The sequence below is a fragment of the Nicotiana attenuata genome, chromosome 7, assembly GCF_001879085.1.
Source record: "Nicotiana attenuata strain UT chromosome 7, NIATTr2, whole genome shotgun sequence".
Classification (NCBI taxonomy): domain Eukaryota; kingdom Viridiplantae; phylum Streptophyta; class Magnoliopsida; order Solanales; family Solanaceae; genus Nicotiana; species Nicotiana attenuata.
In genome coordinates, this window is record NC_031995.1 from 102065113 (window position 1) to 102083518 (window position 18406).

Below are 18406 nucleotides of genomic sequence, written 5' to 3' on the forward strand. Positions count from 1 at the left end.
TTCGCATGCCATTGTTTGGGTGCTTGTTTTAATCCGTAAAGGGACTTAACAAGTCTACAGACCTTCTTTTCTTACCTGGAACCACAAACCCTTCAGGTTGTTCCATGTAGATTTCTTCCTCCAACTCTCCATTTAAGAAGGCCGTCTTAACATCCATTTGATGAATTTCAAGACCATAAACTGCAGCTAACGCTACTAACGCTCGTATGGACGTAATTCTTGTAACTGGAGAGTATGTATCAAAATAGTCAAGACCTTCTCGTTGTTTATACCCTTTGACCACAAGTCTTGCCTTATATTTGTCAATAATGCCATCATCTTTCATTTTCCTCTTAAAGATCCATTTAAAACCCAACGGTTTATTTCCAGGAGGAAGATCAACTTCCAGGAGGAAGATCAACCAATTCTCATGTATGGTTGTTCAATATGAATTCTATTTCACTATTGACTGCATCTTTCCATAACAATGATTCTGAAGAAGACATAGCTTCTTTAAATGTTTGAGGCTCATTTTCCAATAAGAAAGTTACAAAATCTGGTCCAAATGAAGTAGACGTTCTTTGACGTTTACTACGTCTTGGATCCTCCTGGTTAAGTGTACTTTCTTTTGTTTCTTCCCGAGGTCGTTTAGATCCTTCACCAATTGACTCACATTCCTTTTTATACGGATATATATTTTCAAAGAACTCAGCATTATCTGATTCTATAATCGTATTATTATGAATGTCGGGATTTTCTGATTTATGAACCAGAAATCGATATGCTTTACTATTAGTCGCATATCCTATGAAAACACAATCAACGGTTTTCGAACCTATTTTTACCCTTTTGGGTTTAGGAACTTGCACTTTTGCCAAACACCCCCACACTTTCAAATAATTCAAGTTGGGCTTCCTTGCTTTCCATTTTTCATATGGAATGGATTGTGTTTTGCTATGGGGTACTCGATTTAGTATTCGGCTAGCCGTAAGAATGGCTTCCCCCCACAAGTTCTGTGGCAAACCAGAACTTATCAATAATGCGTTCATCATCTCCTTTAATGAACGATTCTTTCTTTCTGCAATCCCATTGGATTGGGGCGTGTAAGGGGCCGTTGTTTGATGAATAATTCCATATTCTAAACATATTTGTTCAAAAGGAGATTCATATTCACCACCCCTATCACTTCTTATCATTTTGATTTTCTTGTTAAGTTGCGTTTCAACTTTATTTTTGTATTGCTTGAATGCGTCTATTGCTTCATCTTTACTATTAAGTAAGTAAACATAGCAATATCGAGTACTATCGTCAATAAAAGTTATGAAATACTTCTTTCCACCGCGAGATGGTATTGACTTCATATCACAAATATCTGTGTGAATTAACTCTAAAGGATTTGAATTCCTTTCAACTGACTTATAAGGATGTTTAACATACTTAGATTCCACACATACTTGACATTTTGATTTGTCACATTCAAACTTGGGCAATACTTCCAAATTAATCATTTTCCGTAAGGTTTTATAATTGACATGACCCAAACGTATATGCCATAATTCATTTGACTCAAGTAAGTAAGACGAAGCTGAAATTTTATTATTATTTTCAACAACCATTACATTCAGCTTGAAAAGGCCCTCAGTGAGGTAACCTTTTCCTACAAATATTTCATTCTTACTTATTACAACCTTATCGGAAACAAAAACACATTTAAAACCATTCTTAACAAGAAGTTCAGCAGAGACTAAAAAAATTCTTCCTAATCTCGGGAACATGAAGGACGTTGTTCAAAGTCACCACTTTGCCGGAAGTCATTTTGAGAAATATCTTCCCACATCCTTCAATCTTGGCCTTTGAAGCATTTCCCATAGAAATCGTCTCATCGGATCCAACAGGAGCATAAGTAGCAAAAGCTTCTCTAACAGCACAAACATGGCGAGTGGCTCCAGAATCAATCCACCACTCTTTAGGATTCCCACCAAGTTGCATTCGGAAAGTATGGCACATAAGTCATCAACATCATCATGCTTTTCAACCATATTTGCTTGACCCTTCTTCTTGTCTTTCTTCGGAGCACGACACTCTGTAGATTTGTGTCCGGTTTTTCCACAGTTGTAGTAGTTTCCACTGAACCGCTTCTTGCTTGGGTTGTATTTCGGTCCAGAAGCCTTCTTCCTCTTTTTGTTCTCTTCAACAATATTTGCTCCAATTATTGTTGAGTTCCCACGGCCTCTCTTTTCAGCAGCTTTGTTGTCCTCTTCGATTCTCAACCGAACAATGAGATCTTCAAGGGACATCTCCTTGCATTTGTGTTTCACGTAGTTTTTGAAGTCCTTCCACAAAGGAGGCAACTTCTCAATCATCGCTGCTACTTGGAATGCTTCATTGATGACAAGACCTTCAATGAAATTTCTATTAGTAAAAATACTAAGATTACTACTTTCAGCATCAATATTAATTTGATTTATACCTTCAGCAAGGAGATCGTGAATAATCACTTGCAATTCCTGGACTTGGGTAATAAAAGACTTGCTATCTACCATTTTGTAGTCCAAAAACTTTGCAGCAACGAACTTTTTCAACCCGGCATCTTCGGTTTTGTATTTCTTTTCAAGCGCAGTCCACAATGCTTTTGACGTTTCCACGCCACTGTAGACGTTGTACAAAGCATCCTCCAGCCCGCTTAGAATATAATTCTTGCACAAAAAATTTGAATGCTTCCACGCCTCAATCACGAGAAAGCGTTCAGTTTCTGGAGTTTCATCGGGCAGCACAGGAACATCTTCCTTGATGAACTTCTGGAGACTTAGAGTAGTCAAATAGAAGAACATCTTTTGCTGCCAGCGCTTGAAATCAATCCCGAAAAATTTTCTAGGTTTCTCCGCCGGTGCCAATGCTGACGGTGTTGTTCGGCTCGTTGAGGCATTGGCAGTCACCGTTGGAACACCTTGGTTCAGATTATCATTAGTCATTTCTGTAAAAGAATGACACAAACATTAAAATCACGTAGATTTTAATAGAATACAAAACCACACAGGTTTTACTCTCCAGAAACAGTGAGTACAAATACAGAATATATTAAATTCCTTAAGCTTGTTAGTATACTATATTTGTAAAATAATTCTGGAAATATAAATGAACATAAACAGAAATGAACAACAACAGAAATGTACAACAAAATATTAGAAAACCAATTCGAGCCCACTGAATTCACAGTGTTTCCTTAAGGAATTTAATCCCCTCCTAGTACCCAAGGTTATGGATTATTTCCTCCAGGATAGAATGAATTACACACTGGTGTAGTGGTACTTCAAACCCCATTGTTTCAGCGAACACAAAGTTCGGTAGCAAATCACACTTACTGTTGCTTTGTTTGATATTTAAACTATGCAGAAGAAGGAGGAGAAACTCAGAAAATCGTAGTGAAATTCTGAGCAGAATAGTGTTGTATTTATAGCCAAAGTTGGGTTGAAATCTGAAGAGGTGCAACTCTTCAAAATGGCTATTTCTGCAAAACTGCCACAACATAAATGCCATTACATAAATAGCTATTTACTCAACAATAAAGAGGAAAAATTGAAGGGTAGTTAATTTTCTGTTACCAAAACAGAAAAACGGATTGGAGGATTTAATATTAGTATTTATTTTAATATTAATATTCTGTTATTAAAACAAATATTTAATAACATTTATGTTTCCAAATCCGAATCCGAAGCCGAGCCGAGCGAGCGACGACGATGGCGCGATGCTTGCCTTCTTCTCAACTCTTTAAGAGCTAGAAGAAGAGCAATTGCTTATATACCCATAAAAAACCTCTTCCTCTTCCAATATGGGACAATGTCCATTTACCAAGGGGGGAAATTTAAAATTTCACTCAAAAATTTCATTTCCCTCCATATTCCATTCACTCTCTTTTATCTATACTATATTAAAAGCACGAAGGTCCTTAGCGAAATGTCGTTCACCTTTTTTACCCTTAAAAAATAGATTTCACAATGGACAAAATAGTAATTTAAGTTAGTTTCCTATATTTAGAATTTTATCATTAAATTTTGATTATTAAATCTTTCCTTATTCAATTAGGTGCTAATATTTAGGAGTTTGATTCAATTGAGATTTTACCTCAAATAAGGAAAGGATCCCCTTTATTTTAAAATAATACACCTTTGCAATAAAAATAGCTTTCTTTTTCTTTTAGGCATGCAGTAGTATAGTCGTAATTATGATTATCATTAATGCAATATAACTAAATTATCATCGGCACAGTACAAATACCTCTATATAATACAAATAAAACATATAAGTATAATAGGGAAACGGTTTCGACTATATACACAAGAACATCATTTTTGTAGCTACCACCTATATATATTGGGTAATAAAACATAAACATAGTATAATTTATCATATTACGACACATGTCTTTATATTTAATAATATTATTGAATTATAGTTAATTGATATATCTTCTCACTTTATTATTTAATTATGATAAATTTGTATAGTTTAGTTTTGTATACTTACTGATGATTCTTTCTTTTTCAATATATTAACCATGATTGAGGACTTCTATGTGGCAGATTTTTCCTAGCTATATAGAATCAATGTTCTTCATTTTCAGGACTAACATTTTTATTTTATAACTCAATTATAATTTTAAATAAAATATTTATATAATCTTTTTAAAAACTTTTTACTCATGTAGATAAGGTACACGTGCAACGCGTAAACTATTGACTGGTGTGATAATAATGTGAGATTAAAATTAAAAACTACTTAATATATAGGAAAAATAATGTTTCACCTTTTTTGTCTTCTTCAATCACTCTAGAGTATTATAAAAGCACGAATTTTCAACGCAAAATTGATCGGCCTTTTTATTATTTAGAAATAAGATTTACATTGGATAAAATTATCGTTAATTTGTACTTTCTATATTTAGAAATTAACTAAAAATTTTACTACTAAATCTTTTCTATTTAAACTATATAGGAGATCCTAATATTTAGGAATGTAATCATAATAAGATTAATTATATAAGTCGAGTAAGTTAATTTTCACCAGAATTTATAATTTTATAATTTATTATTATACCCGGAACAACAATAATCCTGGTGACACTAGAAGTCTTCCACATCAAAATTCCAAGAGACGAAAACTGATATTTTCAAAAGTGTTGTCATAGAGTTCATAGTTTCTTATAGTGTCGATAAATTTATCTAGCGGATAGATATTGCACATAATCATGAACAAATATCAAATTAGAAATATGTAGCTAACTGATATTAACAATTACTATTGAGTTAAAGAAAGTAACCACATATGTTAGCATGTATTATCTCTTATCGTGATATGATCGAATTTATCTAAAAAGGATAGCGTGAAAACCTAAATCTATCCCTAACGAAAGTCCAAATAATTAGACATTTTTAAAGAAGAGATCTTCTTTTATTAAGTTAGATAAATGTGATTAAAGTTCATGATTTTTTCCAGTAATTTAGATTTTTTATGTTTTGTTGATAATTCAAATATCTATGTAATTCTTTAAAGTTTGTATTCACTGATATGAAATACACGCGCAACGCGCGTACTCTAAGACTAGTGTATTTAATATATTAAATACACAAAAAACCCAACATACTTTGGGTGTCGTAGCTCTCTCTCGAGCAACTACCTCAATTTACTAGACATATTCTCTTGAACTATGTAGCTGGCACTAATTCACCGCTCATTAAAATCACACCAATATTTCGTTATCTCTAATCCCGCCTTTAATCACTCAGTATTGATCTCTCACATACGTTAGGAGTGATGTTGTTCAACAACTACCTAAATGCATACCCTTTCTCAAGCAATACGCACTAAATAGGCACAGTCAATTGATGACCATTCAATCATCAGCAACAAACACGTAGTTGAACAAGTAGAGAAATCTAACGGCTCAATTATATAAAAACATAACAAGAATTTATCCTACAAAAGGTTTCATCAAAATCCTGGTTAACAAATTAGCTATTCATAGTCATGCTAACCATCATGTTAATAATCGAATGCATTAAAATACATATTAAGGAAGAACGGAGAGAAAACTCTTGCAATTCCTTGCTTCCAAGTGTTCCCGTAGCCTTTTGCCTCTCCAATAATGTCTCTCCCTTAAGAAATAGGTTTATAACCCATTTTATACATGTTGGGGATGTGTAGGGCCGAAACTACCAAGTCGTTGCAGAATTGGGATGAAATCCGTCCTTGGGCGTCTCGCTTGGCGCCTGGTGCCGACCTGTATACCAAACTTTTTTCACTTTTGTGCTCTGCTGCCCTTGGCGTTTTGGTTGGTGCCTGGCGCCAACCTGGGCACTAAAGTCTTACTCCATCCAAATTCTTCTATTTTTACTTCAGTTTACATGTAAGCTTGTCAAATCACTTTCAATTGACTCCTAAACATATAGACACCATTATTAAGCTCGAGTCACAAATATTCACACCAAAGTTAATAAGATCGAGGCATAATACAAGGCAAATTACATGCAAAAACATGAATTTTTAGCCTAACATCACTCTTCTTCCTAAGTAAAAAGATATGGCGTAGTTTTAAATTTTTTTAATGATGTGTATGGTTTTTTGCAATTTAAATTTATTAAGTTCTAGGTAAATTCAGCTTTGGACGATTTTAAATAGCGGTAAAGATAACAGCTACACATAAGTAGTGGTTGTAATTGTAAGTGAAACCTTATTATTAATGAATTAAGGGATCGTTTGGTTCAATGATGGAATAAACAAGAATATACCATGTATTAGCTATCCTACTTTCCAAAAGGATAGGCCCATCAACATTGACTTTTTAGATGATATCGAAGCGGAGTCCTCGGGGTAGTAGTCAATCCGATGTAGCTAGGCATTAGTAAACGAGTACCCATGAATATAGTAGCCCTATACAATAGACGACAGTTCCATTCTAACTATATGTCTTAATGTGATAGCTAATCACGTCACTTATAAAATTTATTCCGGGATTAACTAATACTTGTAACTAAACATGAGATAACTTCAACCTAAAATTTCATCTCGGAATTATTATCCTTATCCCTTGTACCAAATGATAACTAAACGTCAAATAGTATGCAACAATAACAACAACAACGACGACGACGACGACAACAACAATAACAAACCCAATATAGACCCACAAATGGGGTCTTAGGGGATAGTATATACGCAGGTTTTACCCTTACATTGTGAAAGAAGAGAAGTTGTTTCCAATAGACCCTCGGCTCACAAAAAGTATAATTTATGGGTGCTTATCGGGTGAACATTTACGCTTAATGGATCGGCTTATCGATTTAAAAATATAGTAATCCACTAGCCAACCAATAAGACATCGGGCGAATTGGTATTGAATTAGCGATTATCGGGTTATTATCGGACGATTTATTGGCTAAATCAAATAGACAATAAAAAAGAAGTATAGAACTAGAGATAAGTGAAAATTTAAGTCCAGATCTATTTATACATTATTTCCTCCAACAGAGGCGGATGTAGTGTTATGTTCGCGGGTTCAACTGAACCCATAACTTTCGACGCGAAGTAAAAATTTATATGTAAAAATTTATTAAAATTGCAAAAATAGTAGTTATGAACCCATAACTTTAAAAATATAATGCGTTCAATGCTAAAAACCTTAAAACTTGAACCCATAGAATTCAAATCCTGGATCCGCTTCTGTCCTCCAATCGGGTTGATCTAATGTCAACTATTATATTCCTGATATGTCAACTATTATGTAACTGTATGTTACTGATAACCATAGCCAGTGGCGGAGCCAGGATCTTCACGAAGGGGGTTCAAAAAAATTATTTTGTAGCTAGTGAGAATTGAACCCATGACCTTATGTAAATTTTGAACCCCCTTAAGCACTAAACTATACTTTTGGATTGTGTTAAGGGTGTTCAAAACTTAATATATAGAGGTAAAGAACAGATTTTGCCTTATATATACAGTGTAATTTTTTGGTAAAGGGTGTTCGGATGAACACCCTTGCGCCCCTAAATCCGCCCCTGACCATAGCAGGAGAAAATGTTAATCACACATGCTCCCACTTGGGAGTCTATCTGACTTCAACCTTGATACAAAATACCTAAGTTTTCAATTATATCTACAAAGAAAAATAAGATTTGTTGCAGATCCTAAATAAAAAGGAAGCAGTAGTAAAATATTTATAATTTGTTAACTTAAAGAAAGAAAGAATGAAGAAAAAGAAATAGCAAAAGTCAGGAGTGGTAGACAGAGGCGAGAAGAAAATGATGATGGGTTATGAACAGGAAGAAAGAGGTAAAAATATAAATATAAAAATTCTTAACAGATTAACAGTTTATTCGATAAAGAAATTGAGTAATTCGCCCCCAAATCATTAAGGCCCCGTTTGGTCATGAGTTTTGCCAAAATAAATTTGGAATTTATTTTCAAAACTCATGTTTGGCCATAAATTTTGCCCATATTTTGGCCAAATCCAAATCTCAAATCTCAAATTCCAAAACTTGGGAATTATATACATGTTTTTCCAAAATAAGTTTGGAAAATATATTTTGAAAACGTATGTCTAAACACATTTTCATCTTCAAACCAAACTTCACCCAAATCAGATTTTTCAAAATAAATTTGGGATCTATGGCCAAACAATAGCTTTTACTCTTCACAATAGTTAATTATAAAATTTTAATACGTTCACCAACTATTACCCCGATAACTCTATATCAATAAACTAATTTTGACGATAATACAAAATTCCTTGTATGTCCAATTATTCATTAAAGTGAAGTAAATGTACATTCCCACAAGTAGTGAGGGGCATGTGAGCTTTTGCTTTCATGTCGTGCGGCGTACATATGTTTGTAACGTAGAAAATACTCTCTTTCCTAATCAATCCTTACCGACCTCGGCAGAAGAATCATATCTTCTTATATAAAGTTCAAAATATTAACCCAACCAAAAGGGCAAAAGTTTAAAGCGTCTCTCTCTCACGCACTCACTAAGATCAAATGGGGATAACGACAACTTTATCCATGTATTAAAGGGCAAATAGCGACTTTAGTCCTTATGTTTGAAGTATTTCTGTTTTGGTCCTCGTGTAATTCGACTACGCGTATTTAACCTTAAATTCAATTAATATAAACGTGTGCTTTTAATACCTCGAACTAACAGAAGCTAAAAACTTAACTGAATCATTAATTAAAAATGAGAAAAAGTAATACTAATCTGAAATTTGTTTGCTTGGTTTGTTTTCAGATAGACCTTTTAGAACTGCTAATTAAACTTATAAATTCTCCCAAGTTCAAGTATGTTTATCGGATGGTATACTCTTAGCCAGTGGCGAAATCAAATTTTTTTCCAAGAGTATTTAAACTTGAAAGAAGTAAAAAAAAAATTCCCGACAAAGGGTGTTTAATATATATTGTACATTTAAAATTAATATTTTATTTATATATATATAATATAATTTTTCGCATATTTTGATGAAGGGTGGTCAGTGACCACCCTTAACAAAAGGTGGCTTCGCCCCTGCTCTTACCACAAGACACATATATAATCCAAAGTCTTGGTTTTTCGATTTATTCAAATTTGATTTAAGAAAACTAAAATAATCTAACACCTTAAAGTTTTTAAATTAAAATTTAAAAAGTAAACAAAAACTAAAATAAAAAGTTGATGCAGTTGACCATTTCCGTGGAAAATGATGCACACCTATGCGCTTTGGGTTAGAGTGGTCCAGTCCCAAATCTCAGATTTAACTTTTTCTATATCACCATTATGGATATTTTCGAGCTTTGAATCCCTTGGGCCTCCATTTTCTCCTTTGCTTTAGACTTTTGTAGATTACTATATATGCACCATTTTATATAGGAATTTTTACCTCCTATAGCAAAGGTTAATACCTTATTTATTTTAAATAAATACCATTTAAAAAAATTATATTCTATAGATACTTTTTAAGGTTTATAGCAAAATATTTAATTTTAGTTACCTCCTAGCCCTAAACCACAAAATACAATAATCAGTTACACTATTTTCTTTCTCTCTCTACTTTGAGACATCCAATTCTCTTCCCCCATCCCATTAAAATTAAAATCAGTTACACCAGCGTTCCCATCCTTCCGCCGCCGTTCTTGGTTGGTTTTTCGGTCGCCGAAAAACCTCTTTAAGACCCTCTTTAAAGGATTCTACAACTACCCTTTCTTTAACTTCCTCTTCTTCTCATCTTCCGGCGACATCCAACTTTTTTTCTTTCTTTTTGCTTTGTCTTTCTTCTGGAATTGAACTGCAGTAGAGGAGTTGGAATATGAGGCAACGTCTCTCGATGCAGAGCTGGAGAGTTGCAACTTTGAATTCGCTGGTTGCGGTGGAAATTGGCCGCCACTCGACATCAAGTCCAACGAGGAGATGGCGGCGGTCGTGGAAAGAGGATTCGGTTTCGGAGATCCACTAAGTGACGATTTCTTTCTTTCGCGATGAAGAAGAATATTTCTTTTAATATATTTCAATGTAATTTCAACGTATTACGCTGTATTTTCATGATTTTATTGTCTTTTTTTTTTCCATTGTAATTCAATGTATCTCGTTGTACTCCATGTATTTTATTGTATTCTCTGTCTTTTTTTTCATTGTATTTCAATGTATCTCGTTGTATTTTATGTATTTCATCATATTCACTGTCTCGCTATATGCCATGGATGTATTCATAAGTTCTTTTTAATTAATATAATTTATGTATTCAGATGTATTATATAATTTCTCTGAAGATTGCTATATTTTTGGGGTATTTTTTGGTTGATAATATTTTTTATAATTGAAAATACAAATTTTGTAAGTTATAATTGAGTTTGTTGAGTTATATTAGGAGTCTATTATGTTAATTGATTCACTTTCTGCTTTAAAAATAGTGTAATCCCCTATTTCACGCCGTGAATACAGTCGAATACAATAATTTGTCCAGCTGTAATCCCATGTTTCACTCCATGAATACAGTCGAATACGACAACTGATTAGTTGGACTTCCCTGATTCACGCCTATTTTTGCTACTGTATTCATGAATACAATAGCTTAAATACATCAAATACATCTTATAACCACATAAAATGTATCTATAATCTGTAATATAGCAAATAGTATCTATAGATGGCTAATTACTACTAAAAGATAGTGCTTTATGAAAATTTCTCTTTTATATATTTAACTGTCGTTTGTTACGTGATATAAGCAATAATAATTTGAGACAAAATGCAGGATTATTTTGTCTCGTGTTTGATCAAATTTTTAAATTTAAAATTAATAATTTCAGAATTAATTAATCCCACAATTGAGTATTATTCTATCCCACACTGAAGGTGGTATAATAATTTTAGGATTAATTATTCTCGGGATAAATATAAAATAACAAAGATAACCTTTTCCAAGGCTCTTCCCCCAATATCTTTTATATGATCCAAGATTAAAATTATAAATAAAAGTTTATACTAATTTATTTAGTATACACTAAACATATATTTATATTATACCATTTATATTTTAATTTTAGTCCAATAAATCAAACAACGAGGGTGTTTGGATTGACTTATTTTAAGTGCTTATTGGCTTTTAAATACTTTTTTAATTTGTGTGGTGTTTGGCAATGATAAAAAATACTTAAAAACACTTACTTTTAGGCATAAAAAGTACAAAAATAAGCCAAAAGCCAAAAATTGAATATTAGTACCAACTTATGACTTTTGGCTTTTAGCTTAAAAGTTAAGTACTTTTTATAAGCTAATCCAAACACTCTCAACTTCCAATAAAAATATATTATTATTTACTAATTCTTATATTATTATAATTCCCGATTAAGTTTTTCCCTTACCCAAGGACTAGTTATAGTTGCATCGAGATTGAGGGCAAATGATACAAATAGTAATATAGCCACGTTACTCATAGAAAGCAACTGCAAAATAAAGATGCCGTCGTACTCACGCTTTCCTGAACGGTTTTGACTGGGTTTTAGCTACCAGCTTTTCAGGATTATGTCGGCGGGACGGTGATATATTTGTTGTGAAATTACTTGGATCTGTTTATATCTGTCTTTTCTGTTTCGCTCTCAATGTATAGTAGTACTAGTATTTTGATTGTCATGAAAATGAAAAAAATGATATTGCAAAATCGCATCCTTTTAGGTATTATTAATTCATATTTCAAGAATTAAAATACTGAGTGTTAGTAATAAATTTACCATTTTTTTATAGGATTTGATTAAAAAGTGGAATAATTGATACATAAGATTTACGGAGTATTTATTTAAAATAATAAGTGGACATTTTTCGTATAATCGAGAAATCTTCCAAAGTGAGTGATGGAGTGAATATGGGGGGGGGGGGGGGGGGGATATGCACAAATAGCCATTAAGAGCACATGTCTTTATTTTAAAGCCAGTGTTTTAAATGTCTTTAGTCTTTAGCCACTGGTTTAATAAACTTTTACCTGACTGGACAAAAATACCCTTCTACTATAACTTATACCTATGCTTTTATTAAAGATCAGCAGCAGCAGCACGTAACTAACTTCAGCAGCAGCAGCATCACGTAAATAACTTCAGCAGCAGCAGAGACTGTGATCGTCGAATTTCAAACTATAGAATTGCAGAAGCTTCTCTTCCAATTTAAAACTATAGAATTCAACTTTCTTGTCCAAAAATCAACATAAATTTACAGCCAGTTATGCTTTTGTGTGTTTTTATTGATTTTTATTTCGTTACTAGAAATTTGATTTTTTTTTTGAATTTCTGGATTGATAAGGTTAAGGACATCGCGTCCTGTGATAATTCTATAAAAATTGAGCACATAATGTTAAGGATTTGGTGTCCTTAACATGACCGTTGTTACTAATATTAAGGACATAGTGTCCTGATTTTGCAAATTGAATTGAAAAAGTTAAGGACACAATGTCCTTAACTTTTTTGCTGTTCTTCTGAATATTAAGGACATACTGTCATAGTTTTGCTAAATTGTTTTGTGAACTTTAAGTTCCAAGTTCATAAGTTAAGGACACTTGGTTCTGAACTTTGAGTTCTAAGTTAAAAAGTTAAGGACACTTGGTCCTGAAGTTAAGGACACTTGGTCCTTAACTTTGAATTCCAAGTTTAAAAGTTAAGGACACTTGGTCCTTAACTTGGTCTTGAACTTACAGTACCTGTTCTTAATTATCCAAGGATTGCTCTATAAAATATGTCCCGAGTTTCCCATTCTCTTGACTTGCAGGATGGAACAATATGCATTATAGTATACCAAGACAATTACCAGGTTCTGCTCGCGGGAGTTGGTACCTCCCGTTTTCCTGTTTCCCTTTGTTGTGTTAGTTAAATTACTGCCATCTTAGTTCGCATTAGTATATCCACCGTATTAGTGTTCCTGTAGTTTGCAACTTACCCTCTTCTATTTTGGTGTGTTGCCTTGTATGTGTAGTGATTCCCCTTAGTCTGCCGTAGTTATTGTGGCTGTGGTCTGGGATGGTTGAGTGAGGTCATGTCCTCGAGGGAAGCGGGGGGTGGGGCAGGAGGGAGGGTAGGGGCTAGAGGGTGGGTCGGGAGCCAAAGGAGGTAAAGGGAACAAGGGTGTCTATCGGTTGAGAATTGGGTCATGGAACGTAGGTACATTAACGGGTAAGTCTATAGAATTGGCAAAGATTCTCCAGAAGAGGAGGGTCAATATAGCGTGTGTTCAGGAGACAAGGTGGGTAGGGTCGAGGGCGAAGGACGCGGACGTGGTATAAGCTTTGGTACTCAAGAGTCCAAAGAGGTAAGAATGGGGTGGGTATCTTGGTGGATGGAGAACTTAGATAGTCTGTGGTTGAGGTTAGGCGAGTGAGTGATAGATTAATGAGTATTAAGTTGGTGGTTGGAGAGTGCACCCTAAACATCGTTAGCGCCTATGCGCCGCATGCGAGCCTAGATGAGGAGACTAAACGGCGCTTTTGGGAGGGGCTAGATGAGATTGTGCGCCACGTTCCGCCTGCTGAGAAGCTACTCATAGGAGGGGATTTCAACGGTCATATTGGGTCGACCGTAGGTGGTTATGGCGAGGTACATGGAGGATTCGGTTTTGGGGAGAGGAACGGAGGAGGTACCTCTCTTTTGGACTTCGCTAAGGCTTTTGGATTGGTGATTGCGAACTCTAGCCTTCCGAAGAGAGAGGCGCATTTGGTTACTTCTCAAACTGCGGTGGCGAAGACCCAAATTGACTATCTCCTCCTCAGGAGGTGTGACAGAGGGTTGTGCAAGGATTGCAAGGTGATTCCGGGTGAGATACTCGTGACAAAGCATAGACTATTGGTGATGGACATTGGTATTATGTTCCAGAGGAGGAAGGGGTCTGCTCGAGGAAGACCAAGAATCAGGTGGAGAGCCTTAACTAAGGATAACGCCCAGGAGTTGGAGGGTCGGTTGTCGGCTATGGGAGCTTGGAAGAGTAGTGGTGACGCGAGCACTATGTGGTCAGCGACATCTGAATGCATAAGGAAGGCTGCGAGAGAGGTGTTAGGGGTCTCGACGGGCGTCTCTGGTGGGCACAGAGGAGACTGGTGGTGGAATAAAGTGGTCCAAGGTAAAGTGGAAGCGAAGAAGGCGGCGTACCTGAAGTTAGTGGGGAGCATAGGTGAGGAGGAGAGGCGAGCGTGCGTGGAGAGGTATAGGGTAGCTAGGAAGGAAGCAAAGATGGCGGTTACAGAGGCTAAGACTGCGGCTTATGGTCGTATGTACGAGGAACTGGGAAAAAAAGGCAGGGAGAAGAAGTTATTCCGCTGGCCAAGTTGAAAGAGAGGAAGGCTAGGGATTTGGATCAAGTGAGATGCATCAAGGATGGAGATGGTAGAGTCTTGATGGAAGATGCGCAGATTAAGATAAGATGGCAGACTTACTTTCATAAACTTCTGAACGAAGAAGGGGATCGGGATATTGTGCTAGGCGAATTGGAACAATCCGAGAGTCACCGTGACTTTAGGCACTGCGGGTGTATCAAGGTTGAGGAGGTCGTAGGAGCTATACGTAAGATGAGTAGGGGTAGAGCGGCCGGGCCAGACGAGATTCCGGTGGAATTTTGGAAGGGTGCGGGAAGAGCAGGTTTGGAGTGGTTGACTGGGTTGTTTAATGTTATTTTTGAGGCAAAGAGGATGCCGGAGGAGTGGAGGTGGAGTACGGTAGTTCCATTGTATAAGAACAAAGGTGATATCCAGAGTTGTAACAACTATAGGGCTATTAAATTACTAAGTCATACCATGAAAGTGTGGGAGAGGGTGGTTGAAGCGAGGGTGAGGATGTCAGTGTCTATATCCGAAAACTAGTTCGGATTCATGCCGGGTCGTTCTACTACAGAAGCTATACGCCTTGTCCGGAGGTTGGTGGAATTGTATAGAGAGAGGAAGAAGGATCTGCACATGGTGTTTATTGACCTAGAGAAAGCGTATGACAAGGTTCCTAGAGAAGTTCTCTGGAGATGCTTGGAGGCAAAAGGTGTGCCTGTCCCGTACATTATGGCGATTAAGGACATGTACGATGGGGCTAAGACTCGGGTGAGGACAGTAGGAGGAGACTCTAACCATTTTCCAGTCGTAATGGGGTTACACCAAGGTTCTGCACTCAGTCCGTTCTTATTCGCCTTAGTGATGGACACGTTGATGCACCATATTCAAGGAGAGGTGCCATGGTGTATGCTATTCGCTGATGACATAGTTCTGATTGATGAGTCGCGAGCCAGACTTAACGAGAGGCTGGAGGCTTGGAGACAGGCTCTTGAGTCTAAGGGTTTCAAGCTGAGCAGGACGAAGATAGAATACCTGGAGTGTAAGTCAGTGCTGAGCCGGGGGAAGTGGGCGTGCATGTGAGGCTTGAATCACAGGTCATCCCAAGTAGAGGCAGCTTCAAGTACCTTGGGTCGGTTATCCAGGGGGGAGGGGAGATCGACGAGGATGTCACGCATCGTATTGGGGTAGGATGGATGAAGTGGAGGTTAGCGTCTAGAGTCCTGTGTGATAAGAGAGTGCCACCGATTCTCAAAGGTAAGTTCTATAAAGCGGTGGTTAGACCGGCAATGATGTATGGGGCTGAGTGTTGGCCTGTTAAGAACTCATATATCTAGAAGATGAAAGTAGCAGAAATGAGGATGTTACGGTGGATGTGCGGGCACACTAGGATGTATAAGATTAGGAATGATGATATTCGGGAGAAGGTGCACGTAGCTCCAATTGATGACAAGATGCGGGAAGCAAGACTCAGATGGTTCGGGCATGTTCAGAGGAGAAGCCCAGTTATGGAGGGAACGAGAAGAGGTAGAGGGCGGCCTAAGAAATATTGGGGAGAGGTGATCAGACATGATATGGAAAGCCTTCAGATTTCCGAGGACATGACACTTGATAGGAAGTTGTGGAGGTCGAGCATTAAGGCTTTAGGTTAGGAGGTAGTTGAGTCTTGCCTTACTAATACCTCTGTGAGACTAGTCTGGTAGGGTTTTTGTCTAATATAGATTGTGTCAATGCTGTATTTTCAGTGCAGGACCTATTTACTACCTATCGGTTTTGCTTTGCATCTTTCTTCCGGATTTCATGTTGTTCCTATTTTTCTTATGATTTATGTGATGATACTAACATTTTCTACCTTTGTCTTTTTGTTCTCTTGAGCCGAGGGTCTTTCGGAAACAGCCTCTCTATCCCTTCGGGGTAGGGGTAAGGTCTGCGTACTCACTACCCTCCCCAGACCCCACTAGTGGGATTTCACTGGGTTGTTGTTGTTGTTGCTTTTAATGGTAGATGGACTGAAGACTATTAATATCTTGATCATCAAACAAAGCTTGTTCTAGTACCTGAGGCAATTCGGTTTGAAGATTTCATTAAACAGATCTTTGAAGTTATTGAATTGGATAGAGACAAGTTTGAAGCAGTGATATTGTTTGATATCAACCTTGGAACAAGCAAGGGAATACTTGTATCCAAAGATTTAGATCTTCAAACATGTATAGAGTTACTAAAAAGTCATTCACTATTCAAGGGCTGTCGTTTCATTGTTGATATTTCGGAAAGAGTTTTTGGATCAACAAGACCTTTGAACATGTCAACAGAGAAACTCAACATGACATTCAAAACAAATGCTAACGGATAATGGAAATAGATATGGTTGAAGCTCAACCAATAACTGAAGAGGTGCTTCAAACATGTGATTCTATTCAAGTAGAAGGACAAAGCATTATAGAGATTGACAACGAACAAGCTTTGAGTATTCAAGTCTTAGAGAGTGCACCGGTAATCGAAGAAGTTGCTAGAAAAACCTCCACTCAACTAACTAGACGAAGGTCAAATTTGAAACAAAAAGAATCCCCAACTACGATATTAAGAGAAAATGCTTCGTTGGATGAAATAAAAGTGGGATCAATATTTGACAAAAAGAAGAGTATAATTAACTGTTTTTCGAATATAGCAATTAAAGGACATTTTGAATTCAAGGTTGTTAGATCAAGCTCAACAAGATATTTGTTGAAATGCAATGATGATAGGTGTGTGCGGTGTGTGCGTGCTTTCAGAATTAAAGATTCAACACTGTTCAAGATAGTAAAGATTGAGAAAAATCATGACTACTCTGTTAACACTATGAAAGCTGATCAAAGGCATGAAACTTCAAAGTTGATTAGTGGTTACATTATCGACAATCTTCGAGACCCAAGGTTTGAAGTTACACTAGCTTTTGTCATGGCAGAAATGCAAAAATTGCATGGACTAGACATTGGGTATCACAAGGCGTGGCGTGTTATTCAATGTGCTTCCGCTTTAATAAGAGGAACTCCTGAAAAGAATTATGAATTATTGTCTTCATACTTGTATATTATGAGAAGTAAAAACCCGGGAACATATACTAACATATAGATAGACGACAACAACAGGTAAACAATCAAAAAAGAGTTTATTAGTCTGTTTTATAAACTTTAGGACATGCTGTCTTTAACCAGTTAAAAAGTTAAGGACGTGTTGTCCTTAACTTTCATGTGTGCAGTCAAAAAAGTCAAGGACACTTGGTCCTTAACTTAGAATTGCAAGTTATAAAATTAAGGACATGGTGACCTTAACTTTTGACCTTGTTAGTCTAAGTTAAGGACTCCATGTCCTTAACTTTTTAGCTTGTAAACCTAAGTTAAGGACTGCATGTCCTTAAATTTATAACTTGTCACTCTAAGTTAAGGACTACATGTCCTTAACTTTTGACCTTGTTAGTCTAACTTCAGGACTACCTGTCCTTAGCTTTTGAGCTTGTAACCTGAAGTTCAGGACTGCATGTCCTTAACTTTATAACTTGTAACTTTAAGTTAAGGACTGCCTGTCCTTAACTTTTGACCTTGTTAGTCTAACTTCAGGACTACCTGTCCTTAACTTTTG